This window comes from Elephantulus edwardii, unplaced genomic scaffold, assembly GCF_000299155.1.
Source record: "Elephantulus edwardii isolate Elephantulus edwardi_28Jun2011 unplaced genomic scaffold, EleEdw1.0 scaffold00013, whole genome shotgun sequence".
Classification (NCBI taxonomy): Eukaryota; Metazoa; Chordata; class Mammalia; order Macroscelidea; family Macroscelididae; genus Elephantulus; species Elephantulus edwardii.
In genome coordinates, this window is record NW_006399763.1 from 26,852,862 (window position 1) to 26,872,127 (window position 19,266).

Below are 19,266 nucleotides of genomic sequence, written 5' to 3' on the forward strand. Positions count from 1 at the left end.
CACAGTTTATTATGATCTACACAGTCAAATGCCTTTGCATAGTCAATGAAGCACAGATAGACATTCCTCAGATATTCCCTGCTTTCAGCCAAGATTCATCTAACATCAGCTACAATATCTCTAGTACCACGACCCCTTCTGAAGCCAGCTTGGGCTTCTGGTAGTTCTCTGTTGATGTGCTAGTCAGATTAAATTAGTCCCTTGGAGGTGCCTGCCAAAGAATAAAACTTAAGTATTTGATTAAACCATTTAAAAATTATTTATCTTCATAAATTTTAGTATAGTGGAAACTTAGAAAAGATTTGTAAAAATATGCAGTGCATAAATACATTTTTTATAATAAATCTGCCAAGAATCTATGAACACGATGCTGTGAAAACAAGTTCAGTAATATTAGTGGTGGGAAATGTCCAGAAAATTATAAAAAGAATGTTGATTATTATAAGTACAAGAAAAAAAATGTACAATTAAATAATCAAAAGAAAATACTGTATTGCTATAATAGCACAGTCTCTATGGAATCCTAATTGCCTAGTCCCAGAAACTCACTACATTAATGAGATTTTCTAGGAATTTGATGCTATAGAGGAATTAGGAGTGGGAACAGGGAAGGTGGAAGTTGAAGGGCACAGAGATGGGAAGAAATAAGATTGGGCAGAGTGTTTCAGACAGCCATGTAAAATCTGAGAAAGTTAGTCAAAAGCAAAGACTACTTTAAAATGAGTCTTGCAATTGAGCAAAACAGTTTCTTCTGCCTGCTCCACCCTTGCTGGGGCTGTCAGGGAAGCATGGAGCTGAAGATGAGCTTGCAGGCACCAAGAGCCTCAGCTTACTGAGTTCTAGGGTGGTGAAAATGTTAGTGAGCTCAGCTACTAAACAAAAAGTAAATGTAGAATCCACCAAGAGGCATCTAAATAGAAAAGTCTAGTGAAGTGTTTATGAAAAAAAAATAAAATATGAGCCATTGGAAACTCTTTAGAATGCAATTTTACTCTGGTACAATAAGAGTCATCATGAGTTGGCATTGACTCCATTGCAAATAGTTTTGTTCAGATAATTTGGCTCCTTGTAATAATTGGAATGCAAGTTCTTCCTTGAAGAAAGGTTAGAGAGTTGCACCTCTACATCTACTACACTGATAGAAGAGGAAACAGTCCCAGGTTAAAAAGTGAGTAGCCTTCCAGATGACTCACATTAAAGTTGGGCCAGCTGTATTATTGGCTACCTATGTTAGAATTATTACTAGCATTTTTATAAAAATTTGGAGGTCGATTTGTATAAATCTTTATGTTATCCCCCCCCAGAAGATTTTAGGAGAACTGATTTAGTTAACAAAAGATCATATGATTTAAAAGTTCATTAGATTGTAAACATACATTACAAATATTGCAATCTTCTGAAAACAAGCAGAGAAGCAAGGATGTTCATCCCAGCCCTTTTAATCCTCTTGTCTCAAATTCCTCTTGGAACCTCCATGATATGTGATTGTATCATAGTACTGAAGAGAAAGTGTTAATTCAAGCTTTTGTTAAATATAGTTGTTGCTATGTGCTGTTAGGTTAAGTCCCACTCATAGCAACCCTAGTCCATAGGGCTTTGTGCTGCCAATGCCTATACCTCACTGGTAGGAAAAAATGGGCCATTTCTCCCCATTCAAGAGACAATCTCAAAAAAACATGCTGGAGGGTCAGCTATGTTCTCTTCCTTAATCTACAGTAAGGAGTTAGAGTTTTAGATAACAACTCTTTAAAGTAGAGTAGCTGTGATGTTACAGAATAGATAGCCAAAGTTTTTTCTCCCAAAGAGTTGATGAGTTCAAGTTACAGAATTTTGGTTAACAGTGGAGTGCCTAAATATTACACCATTAAAGGTGCTCATTTGAGGCAAAGATAGTGAAACTTCTTCTCTCATATTTTGAACATGTAGTTAGGCGAAACTGTTCCTTAAAAAGAGACACCATGCTTGGAAAGATAGTAGGCTGATCAAAGAGAGAAGACTCCTCAACAAGATGGTCTGGCACAGTGACTTCAGCAATGGACTCTAATGCATCAGAGATTACAAGGATGCCACAGGATAGGGCAGGTTTCAGGTCTGTTGTTCATAAAGTCTTTAAGTGTCTGTTACTTTTAGGTGTTGTAGAGCTGAGTAGGACTCATAGCGATCCTAAGAACAAAAGATTTAAATATTGTTCTATCCTGTGCCATCCTCACACTTCCTGATACACAGAAACCCATTGCAGCAGTCATGGTATCAATCCAACTGGTTGAGGGTCTTCCTCCCTTTTGCCGACCCTTCCTCCTTTCTAGTATTGCGTCCTTCTCTAAGGAATAGTACCTCCTAGCAACATGTCCAAATTATGTGTGGCAAAACCACATCATTATTGCCTCCAAAGAACACTCCAGCTGCACCCTTTCTAAGACATATTGGTTTGTTCTTGGCTCTCCACATCAGTACTCTTCTCCAATATCACAGCTCAAAGGCATCAATTTTTTTTTCTGTCATCTTATTCATTGTCCTGTTCTTAGATGCATAACAAGTAATTGGAAATACCATGGCCTGAATCAGACACAGCGTAATCTTCAAACTGACATTACTACTCCTCAATATTTTGGAAAGGTCCCTAACTGCTGATTTTCCCAGCGCAAAGTATCTCCTTATTTTTACTGCTGTTACCAACACTTTTAATTGTGGATCTAAGCAAGATGAAGCTGTTGACAGTTTCAATATCCTCTCCATCCATCATGATGTTACCTATCGATCCAATGGTAAGAATAATTTTCCTGGCATTGAGATGCAATCCATATTGAAGGCTGCATTCCTTGATCTTCTGCAACAAGTGCTTTAGGTCCTCCTCACTTTCTGCAAACAAGGTTGTATCATCTACATAATGCAGATCATTGATGATTCTCCCTCTAATTCTGGTTCAACACTCCTCCTCATAGAGTCCAGCTTCTCAGATAATATGCTCAGAATACATACTGAATGGGTATTAAGAGAGAACACAACCCTTGTGCACTTCCTTCCCAATTCCAAACCTTGCAGTGCTCCCTGCTCTAGGTATAGCAGCTTCCTTGCAGCTTCCTGGTCCAGGTATATGTTCTGTATGAATACAATCAAGTGCTCTGTGATACTCATTCTTCTCAATATCAGCCACAACTTGTCATGATGCACACAGCCAAATGCCTTTGCATAGTCAATAAAGCACAAATAGACAGTCTTCTGGTAGGTATTCCTTATTTCCAGCCAAGATCCATCTAACATCATAAGTGAGATCCCTGGTGCCATGCATGGCCTCTTCTAAATCATGCTTGAACTTCTGGCAATATCCTACCTATGTATTGTCCCAGCCATATTTTAATGGTCTTCAGCAGTATTTTGCTTGCATGTGATATCAATTATACTGTTCTACAATTTCCCAATTCAGTTGTGTCACCTTTCTTGGGAATGGAAATAAATATAGACCTCTTCCAAACTGTTGATCAGACAGCTGTTCTTCAAATTTCCTAGCATAGACTGGTGAGTGCATCCAAGGCTACATCTGTTAATTGAGATAAGTCAATTGGTATCCCATCAATTCCTGGGGCCTTATTTTTTACCAATGCCTTCAATGCAGCTTCCACTTCCTCCTTCATCACCCTTGGCTCTTCATATAGTACTTACTCATATGGAACTTCAAATTGAGGCAGACAAAAATTAAAATAAGTCCACAGGAATGAAGATATGATCTTGAATCAAATTATAACTGAATTTCATGATCATCTTAAGAATAGGCTTGAGGCCTTGAACGCCAATGATTGAAGAACAGATAAGTTGGGGAATGATATCAAGGATGTCATACATGAAGAAGGCAGAAGCTCATTACAAGAACAGAGTAGAAAGAAAAAAAAAACATATGTTAGAAGAGATTCTAAAAATTACACTGGAGTATGAAGAAGCCAAGACAAAAGGAAAACATGTCAAAGTGAAAGAGCTGAATAGAAGATTTCAAAGGGCAGCTTCAGAGGACAAAGCAAAGTATTATAATGGAATGTGCACAGGGTTGGAATTGGTGAATAAGAAGAGAAGAACTCGCTCTGCATTTCTCAAGCTAAAAAACAAATTTAAGCCTCATTTCACATTGCGTCAATTTTACCTTATTAAGGATTCAGAGTAGCATAGCTCGATAGCACTGACATCACTAGTGTTGGTGTCCCTCAGGGTCATCAACATCAGTAAGGTCAGTGTCCTCTCACACCTCCTTCTACGGACCCTTCTCCTTCTGTACTAGATCTTACAAAATTCTTAGTAAGGCTTATTCTTAATTTTGTAATAAACTAATGTGTGATAAACTTGTACACTGCTGAAATAAAATATTTATTATATCAATATTATTTTGTACTATAATTATATGTTGCATTTTGGTAGGAGTTCTGGTGACCAAGTGGTAAGAAATTCCACTGCAGTACTGAAGCACATGGTTTGAATCTTCTGCTGCCCAGGGGAGAAATATGGGCAGTCTCCTCCCATGTGATTAACTACCTCTGAAAATGTGCAAGTTATTCAGCTATGGGTTAGTTCTGACTCAATAGTACACAACAACAACAACAACAGCTAACTTGTTAGTAACGAAGTTGAAGCCTTTTATAGTTTTTTTTCTAATTTTCTTTTAATTATTTTATCCTTAAAATATAATTGATATAATGGCTCACAAACAAGTACTTAAAGAGAAATGTCATGCTTAGTGGAGGGTTCATGAAAAAGAGTATAACTTTCAAAGAAATGAATTGACTAGGTGACTGCAAGAATGGAATTGGCAGTAGGCAATATCACAAAAAATATTTTCCCTAAACACAGGAAGATTTGACAAAATAAGAAACTATAAAAACTCCAGCAGTAACAGCAGCAAAGTGTGCCCACTGATAGTGAACACAGATCAAACCACATGACTCAAAGTATCATAGTAATTTCATAATAATGACAGGAGCACATGAAGAGAAGAAAAATAAAATAGCAATGTACTTCAGTCTCTCACATTAGGGAGCTACATATAAGCTGAAATTTTTTTTAACTATTCCTAATAACTACATGCACATTTTTAAAAAAATAATTAAATTTGCTGAAACACAATATGGAATTTTTATAGATAACTCTTTTGGAGTCACCTGTGACAGTATCACCTGGTGTGATCTCTATATTTTATACGTCTAGAGTGACACTGTTGGTTTCAAAGATTTTACTCTTTATGGAAGTCAACTGCTGATTTTTTTTCTTCCACACAGTGACTGGTAGGTTTGAATTACTGACTTTTGTATTGGTAGCTGGGAATGTAACAAGTATGGTTAAATATTCATGAAACCTAGTTTTTTTTATCCTTATATTTTTCTTTAATAAAACCAAGAACTCAAACAACTATAAATTATAGCCTTTCTATCTGGTGCCCATCAGAAAAAAAAGGGAATAATCTTTAGCATTTTATGAAGAGATGCAGAAGAAAATAAAAGAACGTGCAATTTGTTTGTTTTTAAGGCAGAATTCTGTTAGGGATTTTGATCACTCTGTTTGCCAACTACTGAGAGCAGGTCTGATCCACCAGTAGAGATGCTTGCCTTTATTATGAGATCAGGTTGCCTTTAAAATTCCAATTTAGCTATCATATCCCAAGGATTACATATATTAGAAGTTCCTGGTGCTACAGTTATGTACTTCAACTACTAACCAGAAAGTTGGCAGTTTAAACCTACACTAATTGACTTGGGTGAAAAGTATAGTAATCTCTTTCCCATTACATATTTGAAAACCACAGGGAGAATGGTTGTAGTGTGCAACATCTCAGGTTATCATGAATTAGATATAACTGGATAGAAATTGGTTTTATTCTTGCTTTTATTTTTTTCATTTTTTTTTTTAGATGCCATCAGGTTGTTTCTGATCAATAATGGTTCTATGTACAACAGAAGGAAACATTGCCTGGAGCTGAACCATCCTCAAAATCAATGATATATCACTGTTACAAACAATTTGTCAGTCATCTGGCTGAAGATCTTTCTCTTTTCATCAACGATCAACTAAGTGTGACGTTTTCTCCAGGGACTTACTTCTTTTGATAATACATCCAAAGTAAATATGTCATGGGTTTTTGTTGTTGTTGTTGACTGCCTTTGAGTCAAGCATGACTTATAGTGTGCCTATAAACAGAAGACCTGAAGCCTTTCTATAACTATCATCATTTATTGAAGTTCATAGAGTTTCCAAAGATATGTTGTTTAGGAAGTGGGTGCCACTCCTGTGTCCAAAAATATGGCAGAGAGGTTTCTTTTTTTTCCTTTTTTTTTTTGCATAGAGGTTTCTTATAGATTACTTATTTGCCTAACAAATAATAAAATTACTTTCTCCATTTTACAAACAATAAAATCGAGACATAGAAAAAAGAGACAAAATATCATACTCAAGTTCATACAAATAACACAAGATAGAGCTGAGATTCCTCTCTAGATCTGATTCTAAATGCTGAGTTCAAATCACTAGTTATTTTACAGAATGAGAACTTAAGCAACTTGCTAAAATATTAAATAGAAAAAACTCAAAAGAAAAATACCACTTTTTGTTCATATATAGGATATGAGGATATGTGCTTTCATTTCCTTTTGTTTTGGTATTCTTCTCTATTTCATTACTCAATACCTTACTTGCTATAGGCATCTAAGGTCCTTATGCCCTATTCATGTTTCCAAACCAATTTCTTTGTTGCTGAGATATTCAGAGCAGGTTTCTCATTAGTATGCAGGTGACAATGAGAGGAGACTACCAAATAATGCGCATAAAGGAGAAAAGGCTGTCTTTATAAACTGAGCTTACAAGAATTGCCAGTCAATGCAGGTTGCGCATGTACTTTTAATTTTTTTTTTTTAACACGGGAATAGTTTAGAAGCTGCCTCTGCCAGTGTGGTAACACGCTGAGAGGAATGGTAGTGTCTAGATGGTTTGAAACCAAAGCAGAGAGCTTTAAGGAGATTTAGGGTACACGCCAGGCCTACAGAACGAGCCTCTGAATCAGGTGGGGGCATAGTTCACCTTTCACAGAGGGCAACAAGCTCTATTGTCTTTGTTCCTGGACAAAATTACTTGCCATATTCATCTTCCTGCTCCGGTTTTGACAATTTTCGGAGCAAGTTCTGCTTTTGATATCCCAACCAGGGCAGCCATTTGTAACTGGCTTAGATTTTAGAGGTGGGAAAACCTCAGAGTGCATATGACCCCCCACTCGGATGTATAGGTCTCTTTGTGTTGAGAACTTTGATTTCCTACCAATGTTATTTTAGAGCTTCATGGAGCAGGTATTCTTGTTTTATTTTCATTGACTCTTTAATTTTTTCCTGCAACAATTTTATTACATTAATTTGGAAATATACTGGACAATCATCTCTGGGGAAGTCCAAGGTAGAATGAATGACACACTGAATTGGAAAGAAAGGAGTCATTGTTCCAGAAGAGCTCTTTGTGGCCACGTGTGAAGAACAGTGTAGCTTGGGTGTGACTGATTATATGCACTTACACTGGGTGTTTCAGAACTACCATGTAAATTTTATAAAGGGAATAAGTGTGTCTGAATAGGTCTACGTCCTTGACATTGGGACTAATTTATCAGAAACTAAATTAAAAACTTTTATATTGAGTCCATTCTGATTTATTAGAGATAACTCATAAGTAGTTCTACAAAGGAGTCCCTCGATGACACAATAGCAATCAACTACCAAATGAAAGATTAGTAGTTTAAAAAAAAAAGACTCCCCCCCCCCCGGAAAAAAAAATAAACCCAAACAAAACCCTACCTAAAATCAAACTCACTGACATTGAGTCAATTTCAACTCATAGTGATCCTGTAGGACAGAATAGAACTGCTTTTAGAATTTCAAAGATAACAATCTTAAAGAAGCATATTGCCTCATCTTTCTTCTGCACAGTAAGGGGGTGGATTCTAACCATTAATCTTTTAGCCAGCAGACAAAGTGCTTAACCATGATGCCATCAGAATCCCTTTTATTCCTACTGGGAAGCACTTTAAAGCATAGACCTACACAGATGAATGCTGTTTGCATAATGTATTACAAGTTATGCTACTAATCAAAAGGTCATCAGGTCAAAATCACCATCTGCCCTCTGGACAAATGATGAACAATCTCCTCCTGTAAAGATTTATAGCCTCAAAAGCTCAGTGGAGGATGGCTATGAATAGGAATTGATTCAGTAGCCATGGGCTGAGTTTGGTTAGAGATGCCTTAAAAGAAAGAAATGAAGTGCTGATTTTAAAGGTGCATTGAGTGCAGATCTATTTTGCACACCTATAATTGTCAAGAGTGATAGCTTATCACAAAAATATTCATTTACTCATTTATTTAAATATGACTAGATGGGCTCTCATGCACGTTCGGCATGTTACTAGGAGTGACTATTCCCTGGAGGGGGATAACATGTTTGGAAAGCTGGAGGGACAGTGAAGGAGAGGAAGACATACCACCAGGTGTGTTGACACAGTGACTAGGCGTGAGTATGTTATAGATTGTGAGGATAGCACAGGATAGGACAGGATTCAAATTGGTTGTTTGTAGGGTTGCTATAAGTCATACTAAACTTAATGACACCTAAGGACAATGACAACAAGGTGGGCTGAGTACTGAATATCCTGTGGAGTGCCAAAAGTGTAAGCAGAGTGCTCCTGGAGATAAAGATGGTGAAGATTCATCTTTCATACTATGGGTTAAGGGGTTAGGAGGGGTTATTCCTTGGCAAGGGCCATCATGCCTGGAAAAGCAGGGGTTCAGTAGTAGAGAGGACCCTCCATGAGATGAATTAACACAGTGACTACAGTAATGCGCTCAAGCATGTCAGACATGATTGAGATGGCACGAGATAGGACAGAATCTATATCTGCTCATAGGGTTTCTATGAGTTGTATTAAACACCTAACAACAACCACAACAACAATAGATGGGCTGATATCAGCTTAAATAAAAAATGGTGCACATGAACCAAGTAATAGTACATTCAATTGCTTCCTATGAATCTGAACAGTAGAGGAATCAATATTTTTCAACTGTGATGTTCGTGAAGAGTACTGAATATCCAATGGACTACAAAAAGAACAAGCAAATCTCTGCCCATAAGAGGCAAGGATGGTAAGATTTCATCTCACTTACTTTAAGACATATTTTCAGGAGGAATCAGGTTTTGGAAAGAGACCTTTCCTGCTGGCAAAGGTAGATAGAAGTCAAAGAACGAAGATGTTCATCTACATGATTGACACAGTGACAACGGACTTGAGCATTACAGAGATTATAATGATCGCATAAGATAGTGGAAAGTTCACATTGGTTGTTTATAGGGTCTCTATGACTTGTAGCTGACTCGACAACACCTAACAACAACCACAACAGATGAGATGAAGTAGTTTCCTATTCAAATAGGCTAGATGATTGACATTAACCATATGGTTCACAACCTGTCTTGAAACTCCTACAGATCTAACAGTCTCTTAACTGTTTGCTTAGCATTTATTAAGCCACTTTATTAGAGTTTCCTGCCAGCGCCTTCTTGTCTACCTTTTTACTGGTTCTCTCTGCCTATTTACGTCTCCTATAGTTCTAATTGACCTTCTGGATTCTGACCTCTTGCTTTCTGTAACTTCTCATTCCAATCTGTTTCTTAACAACTTGACCTCTGCTTCAGTGATCTTCACTATCTTATAGACCTCCTTATAAAATGTGACTTTAAAGCTCAGTGTTCAAGCCAATCAATCCTGCAAGAAATCAACTTCGTGTTACCTCTCTTTTACAAAACCTCCTTCATGAGTTCTGTGAGAGGAACTCGATCATGAACATTGGGGATTTTCTTTGAAAGTAATGATGCTCGACAATATGAAATACTTCTCTGGAAACAAAGAGAGAAATAGGTAAGGCACAACCAATCACGATTTGCCCAAGGTAGATAGGAGACACAGTGTGGTTTTCTCTCCACTGTACTTTGAAGGTATATTCTTGTTCAGTAGTCATATGAGCAGCTATTTTGAGCATATCATTAGGCCAGTGTCCATAAGGAATACAAAGAAGCAGATTCTGCATGGTTCAGTGACCTGTAAGAAAAGCCGTGTAACTGGGCACACATGACTAGCACAGAAAGATAAGGAATACATGCTGTATGTGAGTACTGCTGATATAGTAGGAGTTTTAGTGGGATTGCTAAGAATCCCAAATACCAAAACAAATGTTTTACTTCAGGCTGGCTTGATTTCACTGCTGAAGAAATGCAATCGTCTTGGGAGACTTTACACATGCTGGAAATATCCAGGGACAGATTCTGAAACCTTTTATCTGTCATACTTCAAAAAAAAGAGATAATGGACTGTTTTTATTTTAAAAAAGTGTGTATTATGATATTTGTCCTTCCAATAACTTACATTAGAAATAGTTCCATAGTCCTTCATGTGTTTTTCATACATGTCTTAAAGTAAAAATCAAGGAAGGTGACCTTAAAATCTGACATTATTGTTAGTTTTGGAAGAACTAAATATGCAAATATGTACACAGCCCAGAACCTAAGTCATGTAAATAATTCTCAACTTCTCATTCTTGTGGAAAATTAAAAGAAAGTGCTCTCTTGCACATTTCTCCTAGTAAATGGTGTTTCACAAAGGAAGTAAAGAAATAGGCATTTCCAAGGTCTGTGTTAATTTGAAATGTGGACATGTTTCATCTGTTATATTTATAGAACTCTGGTGTCATAATGCTTAACATACTGGCTTCCTAAGCAGGCCATCCATTTGAGTCAATAGCCATTTTTGAGGAAAAGATGGGTTTAGTGTCACCCGTGGAAACCAGATGAATGGTTTCTGTGAACCTGATTTGTCTCTATGGTGGTGGTATTTTGAGTTTGTTGGTTTGTTTGTTGTTGTTTTTTAAAATTGTTGTTATTGGGAGCTGTCTAGATATCTAAATTCATACTTATTGTGCTAAAATAAATTATAACCTTGCTTTACTCTGCACTGTATTCAGGATTATTACTATGTTCAAGTCCATTGTTGTGTCATCCATTTTGCTGATGTCTTCCTCTCTTTCATTGACCCTGTCATCCTTATACATTGTCAAGCTTTCGGATGATAACAAGTGATCAGAAAGACCTTGGCCTGAATCAGAAGCACCTTAGTCTTCAAACTGAAATCATTACTTGCCATAATTTGGAGAGGTCCCTAACTCAGATTTTTTCTGTGTAATATATCTCTTGATTTCCTGACTGCTGGTACCAAGGGTGTTAATGGATCCAAGTAAGATGAACTTGTTGACAGTTTCAATCTTTTATCCATCTGTGTTGTCTATTCATCCAGTGATATTTGTTGAGTCTTTTCTCCTTGACATTGAGATGAATTTCATATTGAACACTGGTTTGTTGTTTGGTGTTTTGTGTTTTGTTGTTTTTTTTTTAAATCTTTTGTAAGAAGTGTTTCTTTAACATGTGAAATAAATCTTCCTTTCTTTAAGCAAGCAAGGTTGTGCCATCTGCATAATGCAGGTGATTGATGAATCTCCCTTTGATCCTGATGTCACCTTCCTGTTCAAAGAGGCCAGTTTCTTGAATAATTTGTTCAACATACAAATTGAATAGGTTTGTAGAGAGAATACAGCCTTGACATACTCCCTTCCTAATTTTAAACCATGTAGTGTTGCTCCTTTGTTCGGTTCACACAACAGCCTTCTGCTCTAGGTATAGGTTTCACATGAATACATTTTAAGTGTCCTGGGATTCTCATTCTTCTCAAGGTTACCCATAACTTGTTATGATCCACACAGTCAAATGCCTTTGCAGAGTCAGTAAAGCATAAATGTACATTCTTTTGATATTCTTTATTTTCAGCCAGGATTCATCTGATGTCAGCAGTGATATTCCTGGTTTGATGGCTTCTAAATCCTGCTTAAGCTTTTGACAGTTCCCTATCAATATATTGTTTTAGAATGATCTTCAGCAGTATTTTGCTTGCATGTGATATTTATGATATTGTTTGATAGCTTCCACATTCAGTTGAATCACCTTTCTTGGTAATGGGAACAATTATCAACCTCTTCTAATTTTTGGCCAGATAGCTGTCCACCAAATTTCCTGGCATAGACTGGTAAGTGTATCCAGAGCTTTACTTCTTAATTGAAATAAATCAATTGGTCAATATAATTGAAAAGAGTAAATTAGATACATACTAATCAATTGAAAGCATCATGACCAGGATCAGGCATATCTTAGTCCTTAGACTGACATCCTTCCCCATTAATACCTTAAAGAGGTCCTTGAGAGCTATAGTGTTTTTGGTGCATAAGAAAATAAAAATGTCTTTGTGTAGATTATCTATCATCTTGTGACAAAATAATCTAAATCTTTGTTACTTAAACAATTTTTGTTATCTCTCATATAGGCAATCACTTTGTAGTCTTTGCGATCACTTGTTATGCATCAGAGAATTGGACAGTGACTAGGGAGAATAGAAGGAGAGTTGATGCCTTTGAGCTGTGGTGTTGGAGAAGAGTATTGAGGGTACCATGGACTGCTAGGAAAAACAAACAGATTCACCCTGGAGAGGGTCAAACTGGGCTGCTCCTTGGAGGCTAGGATTCTGAGACTTCATCTAACATACTTTGGACATGTTGTAAGGAGAGACCAGTCCTTGGAGAGGGACATCATGCTTGGGAGGGTGGAAAGACAGCACAGGAGGAGAAGGCCCTCTATGAGGTGGATTGATTGATTCAGTGACTGGGGTAATGGGGATGGATGTATTGGGGACAGTGCGATTGGCACAGGATAGAGCAGAGTTTAGGGCTGTTGTACATAGGGTCGCTATGAGTTGCAAGCAACTCGATGCCACATAACAACAACAACAACTCATGGTGAAATGGAAAGCTTTCACTTAGCATCTCATATGCTATAGACCGATAACAGCAAAAGATAAAGTAATTTGAATCCTCACTTGGATTAATGCCCAAGTTTAATAACTCTCATGATTGGCAATTTATAACAGCTCTAGGTTCAGAACTATGCTGAGGTTTTTGACTGGTATATTTGGCTTTTTGGCTTCAAATGTGATTCTCCTATGCATAAGAACTCTTAGTGAAACAAAGAATATCTGTGTTCTAAACTTGGTAGTTCTAGAACATCATTCCCATTCTTGAATTTAAGGCTCATTGTTGTTGTGCTGGGACAAACTTAGGGCTGATCCTTTAGTAGCTTTTACAGAGTTTGCACATTATATTGGAGGAAATGCCCACACAACTCCCACAGAGCCACTGAAATATTCAACCTTCTAGAAAAGCATTGTCTTTGAGTAGTAGTGTAACTCCCAATGAACTATACCACCAGAGCTGAGTAAATAAAAGTCACAAAAGTTTGCCGACATTTTAGAGAAAATAATTAGTGTCACCTCTTGATATGGGAAGCAGTATGTACACAGAGAGTGGTACTAAAGAGAATTAGTTTTATATTGTTTATTTATTTTCTACTTTGGTAGAGGATCTTTAAGTACAATTACTCTCAATATGGAAAAGGGAACTAAGGAGACAAGACGCCTCTCTCCCTCATATTCAATGTACAACAATGATGGATTAGTAGAATAAATACAATAAATAAATCATTCAGTACAAAACTGAAAGGGTATGTAATGAGACAACATATTAATGGCTGGTGTAAAGCCTTTTTCAAATCTATGCCATCTGTTTCTTGAAAAGGACTGCTATTCAAATTGCTCCCTGAGAATAATTATCTTTGGTTATGGGCTCTGCTCTTTGGGATCTAGGTCTATATTTGTAGTTATAGTAGATTTCAGTTCCAGAAAATTGGTGGCCAAGAATTCTATTTTCATTTTGAATTCTTTTATTACTAGTTATCAAGTAAAGTTATCTGACAAAAGTTTGTCTAATAAAGTGAACCTGAAAAGGAATGTATTGTTGCATTAGCGCTTGTGAATTGGGAGACAATGCCACTTTTCCCTTTATATGACTGATAAAACTTTGATTGTACAGTAACTCATGTGTATATCCTCTTACCTGAATATCTCTATGCAAAGCTACACTGAAGACTGATATTATTTTACTGAATCAACATGAATATCTTGTTTAAATTGCAAGTTTATACTTGATAATTTTCATTCTATATCTTTTCACTCTATATGTGGAACAGATTATTCAGGAGTTTGGACTGTATGAGGAGGAATATTGTATGCAGATGACACCACCTTGCTTGCTGAAACTGAGTAGAATCTGAAGCTCTTGTTGCAAAAGGTCAAAGACTGTATCGTCTTCAATACGGATTGAAACTCAACATCAAGAAGACAAAGATTCTAAATACTGGGCCAACTGGCAGCACCGTGATAGATAGAGAAGAGATTGAAGCTGTTAACAATTTCAGCTTGCTTGGCTCCACAATCAACATTCTTTTACCAGCAGTCAGGAAATCCAAAGAGGAAGTGCTTTAGGAAAATCTACTGTCAGGGACCTCTCATGAGTGCTGAAGAGCAACAACGTCAATCTAGAGACTAAGGAAGTGCTTGATTTAGGTCATGGTCTTCACAATTACTCGTTATGCATCAGAGAGCATTTTCTAGAATGACTAAGGATGACAGAAGAAGAATCGATGTCTTTAAGTTATGGTGCTGGATAAGAGTACTGAACATACCATGAATTACCAAGAGAACAAACAGGTCTGTCCTGGAGAGCGTAAATCCAAGTTGCACTCTGGAGGCAAGGATTTTGAAGCTTTTTATCACATAGTATCACATGTTGCCAGGAGGAACCAGATTTTGGAGAAGGACATCATGGTTGGAAGTGTGGAGGGACAGAGAAGGAAAGGAAGATCCTAAATGAGATGGATTGACCCAGTAACTGAAATAATGGGGATAGGTATGTCAGAGATAGTGAGACTGGCTCAGGATAGAGCAGGGTCCAGAGCTATTGTGCATAGGGTTGCAATGAATCACAGGGGGCTCAATGTCACACAGCAACAACAATTATAATTTTACTTTTAAAAATAAAATGTGTTCTTAAATAGATTGGAATGGCAAGCTAGCTGACTAGCAAATGTGTCTCTCTTGCCTGTGACCATAAAACATTTACATGTCTCTCTTTAAGGACTTGTTCCTCCTGAAAATATGCCCAAAGTAAGTGAGACAAAGTTTAACTACCTTTGGCTCTAATGAGCACTCTAAAGTTGCACTTCCTTCAAGTTATAGTTGTAATTTTTTTGGCAGTCATGGTATATACAATAGCTGTTTCCCATGTTTGTTGACACATATGATGAGTTGGTCCAGGGTTGCCTCTGTTTTTGGTTATCTAATTATAGCTGCTTGGGAAGGTGGAGGGCAGGTGCAGGAGGGAAAGGCCCTCTATGAGGTGGATTGATTCAGTGACTGGGGTAATCATGTTGGGTATGCTGGAGACAGTGAGATTGGCACAGGACTGGGCAGAGTTTAGGGCTGTTGTACATTGGGTCGTTATGAGTTGCAAGTGACTTGACGGCACATAACAACAATTACAGCTCCTTACACATTTTAATATAGTACTTTGTTTTCTTGAGCTGTAATTAGAAAACTCCTCATTAGCTTACTCACATCAGCATTACTTCCCTTGGTTTTGACGTTTCTCAATACAATGCAAATATCAGAAACTCTTCTATATTAATTTTGGTCTTTCCCCCCCCTCCTATCTTGCAGTGATTTTTTTTTTCTTTCTACATGTATGATGTCCTTGATGTCACTCCATAAGTGATCTGTCTTTAGTAGTTAGTAGTATGTCAAATCTATGCTTAGAATGGTTTTAAAATTCAATTAAGGTCATCTTTTAGTACTTGTGCATTTGTTTTAACTTTCTTCAACTTCATTTTGAATTTGAATGAGTAGCTGATTGTCTGTTCCAGAGTCAGCCCTGGGTCTGGTTTTAACTGCTGATATTGTGCTTCTCCAACATCTCTTTCTAATGATGCTGTCGGTCTGACACCTGTGTAGTCTATCAGGTGAAATACATATGCAGAGTTATAAAAGTAGTTGAAATGAAGAAATAATTCATTGCACAAAGTTTTATCATTTCATATTTAGCCTCTTTTCTGTCACCAAGGTCATATTTTCCAACTACCAATTTGAATACCCTGGTGTCAGGAAGGCAGAAGGTATAATTGATATGCAGTCACTCAAATAACTAAGGAAGAAGGTACAAATAATGGGGGGGAAATGAAAGTCAGAAATAAAGCTGAATGTATCAGAGGCAGAGAATCAGAAGAAATATATTAATGGACAATTACATGAACAGCCATGGAAGAAGGCGAAAATGATGGCAGAAACAACGGAAGCCATGAAAAAGTGAATATTCCATCTAGACAGGGAGCGAGAAAAAAATATCAATGTGGCAGAATGTGAACAACAATGTGAGTAACTGAAAAAGATGGAAGGAAGAATTGAAACAATAGATAAATTGGTACAAGACCTTAAAAAATCATGACCAGACAGAGAGGATACTGCCAAACACAGTACTGGAAATAAGAGAAAGACATGAAAACACCATCTAGAACATTAAGAACAAATTCACACAAGTGCACAACAAGCTGGAGGGACAAAAAAGTAGAACAGAAAATGTGAAATGGAACAGAGAGTCAGTGGCCTGGAAGACAAGACCTTCAATATAAACATACCAGAAGGAAAATTAGAGATGTGATGGAAAGAAAATTAAGAAAACAATGGAATAAAAGAACAATATACATATTCTTGGAAGTCCAAAACATAAGAGGGACAGGAAAATTACAGAAGAAATTGTGGAAGAGGTATTAGAAGAAAATGTCCCAGTATTATGAATATTGGAGAAATTAACATTCAGGAAGCTTATCTAACACCAAATAGACTAGACCCAAAAAGAAAAACATCAGGACAAATCATAGTCAAATTTTCCAGAACAAAATATAAGGATAGAAAACTTAAAGCAACATGAAACACACACACACACACACACACACACACACACACACACACTCCACCACCACCACTAAACAAACACAACAAAGAGCAACCTCCAAAGAGAAACAATTAGATTAAGTTCTTATTTCTCAGTTGAAACTATGCAAACAAGAAGACAATGGGATGAAATAAACAGAAGCTGAAAGAAACAATTGCCAGCCACAAATTTTATAACCAGCAAAGTGGTCCAATAAATATGAAGAAGAAATTAGATCATGTGTAGAAAAGAAGAAACTTAAGGAATTTGTGAAAACAAGACCAATTCTACAAAAAATTAGAATGAAATTTCTTCACATAGAGTCATTAAAGGAAAGTTGATGGATTATAGCAAATGGATGGATCATAGTAACCAGCAACAACAGAAAAAGAAACAGCAAAATGGAAGCAATAAAACCTATCTTATCAATAATCATATTTAATGTGAATCAACTAAATAAGGCAATTAAAAGGGAAGAAAAAGTAGTAGAGTGGATAGAAAAATAAAGCCCATTAATATATTTTCTACCTGACACACATTTAAGTAACAAGAAGATAGACTCAAAATCAAATGCTGGAGGCAGAGGGAACATACCAAACTAATGACATCCATAAAACAAGCAAGAGTGACTTCATGGTTGAATTCTACCAAACATCAGTGAATATATGTTACAAATTCTACTTAAATTATTAAAAAAAATAGAAAAAAGGAATACTCCCAGAGTCATTCTATGAAGCTAGCATAAAACTAGTACCAGAAACAGGCAAAGATTTCAAAAAAATAAAACTATAGACCAATGCATCTAATAAACATAGATACAAAATATTTAAAATCATAATGATAATGTGGGATTCATAAAGGTGTATTCCAGGATAGTTCAACGTAAGAAAAAATAACAATAAGCACATAATCCTATCAATTGCTGAAAAAAAATGTCTCTGACAATATCCAACACCTCTTCCTTACCAAAACACTGTGAAGTAAAGGAATAGAAGAGGATTTCTTAAATACAGTGAGAAGTATATACACAAAACTAAGAGCTAACATTATTCTCAATGAAAAAAGACTAAAATCATTCTTGTGAACAGGGACTAGACAAGGCCGCCCATTTTTATGACTCCTAATCAATATTATATTGGAAGTACTTGCTAAGGTAACATGACAAGAGAAAGAAATAAGAGGCATTCAGAGTGGCAAAGAAATGGTTAAAATGTACCTGTATGCAGATAATATTATAGTGTACACAGAAAACCTCAAGAACTCAATCCTCCCCATTTCAAACCCTCTTAGAACTAGCATACCAATTTAGTAGGGTGATAGGTTACAAGATCAATATACAAAAATTAGTGTGCTTTCTCTACAGGAACAAAGAAAACACAGATGAGGAGACTCAGAAAGACAAACTATTTACAATGTTTGTTGTTGTTGCGGGCTGTCAAATCATTTGCGACTCATAGTGGCTCTATGTACAGTAGCTAAGAACCCTGCTCTATCTCGATTCAACCTTATTGTTTCTGACATAAGTACCTCCATTGTCCCAGTCACTGAGTCAATCCATCTCACGAAGGGTCTTCCTCTTTTTTGTTGTCCCTTCACTTTTCCAAGAATTATGTCCCTTTACAAGGACTGGTCCCTCCTTGCAACATGCCCAAAGTTTATCAGATGGAACTTCAAAATCCTTACCTCCAAGGAGCAGCCTGGACTCACCCTCTCTAAGATAAACTTGTTTTCTAGCAGTCCATAGTGTATTCAATAATCTTCTTCAGAAACACAACTCAAAGACATCAATTCTTCTATCATCTTTAGACATTAACCAGCTTTGTGTTGCATAGCAAGTAATTATGAAGACCATGGCCAACCACAAATTGAGATACTTAGGAATAAATCTAACTAGAGACACAAAAGACCTTTACAAATAAACACTACTTTGAGAAACAACTAGACACCTAAATAAATAGGAAAATATTCCCTGTACATGGAAAGAAAGACTCAGTATTGTGAAAATGACACCTTTACCAAAAGCAATCTACATGTTTAATGCAATTTCAAAACAGATATCAAATGCATTTTTCAAAGAGAGGGAAAAGAGAATTAACAGGTTTATTAAAAAATGCTGTTGTTGTTACGTGCCGGGTCACTTGCGACTCATAGCGACCCCGTGTACAACAGCCCTAAACCGTGCTCTATCCCGTGCCAATCTCATTGCCTCTGACACACCCATCCCGAGTACCCCAGTCACTGAATCAATCCACCTCATAGAGGGTCTTCCGCTCCTGCGCCGTCCCTC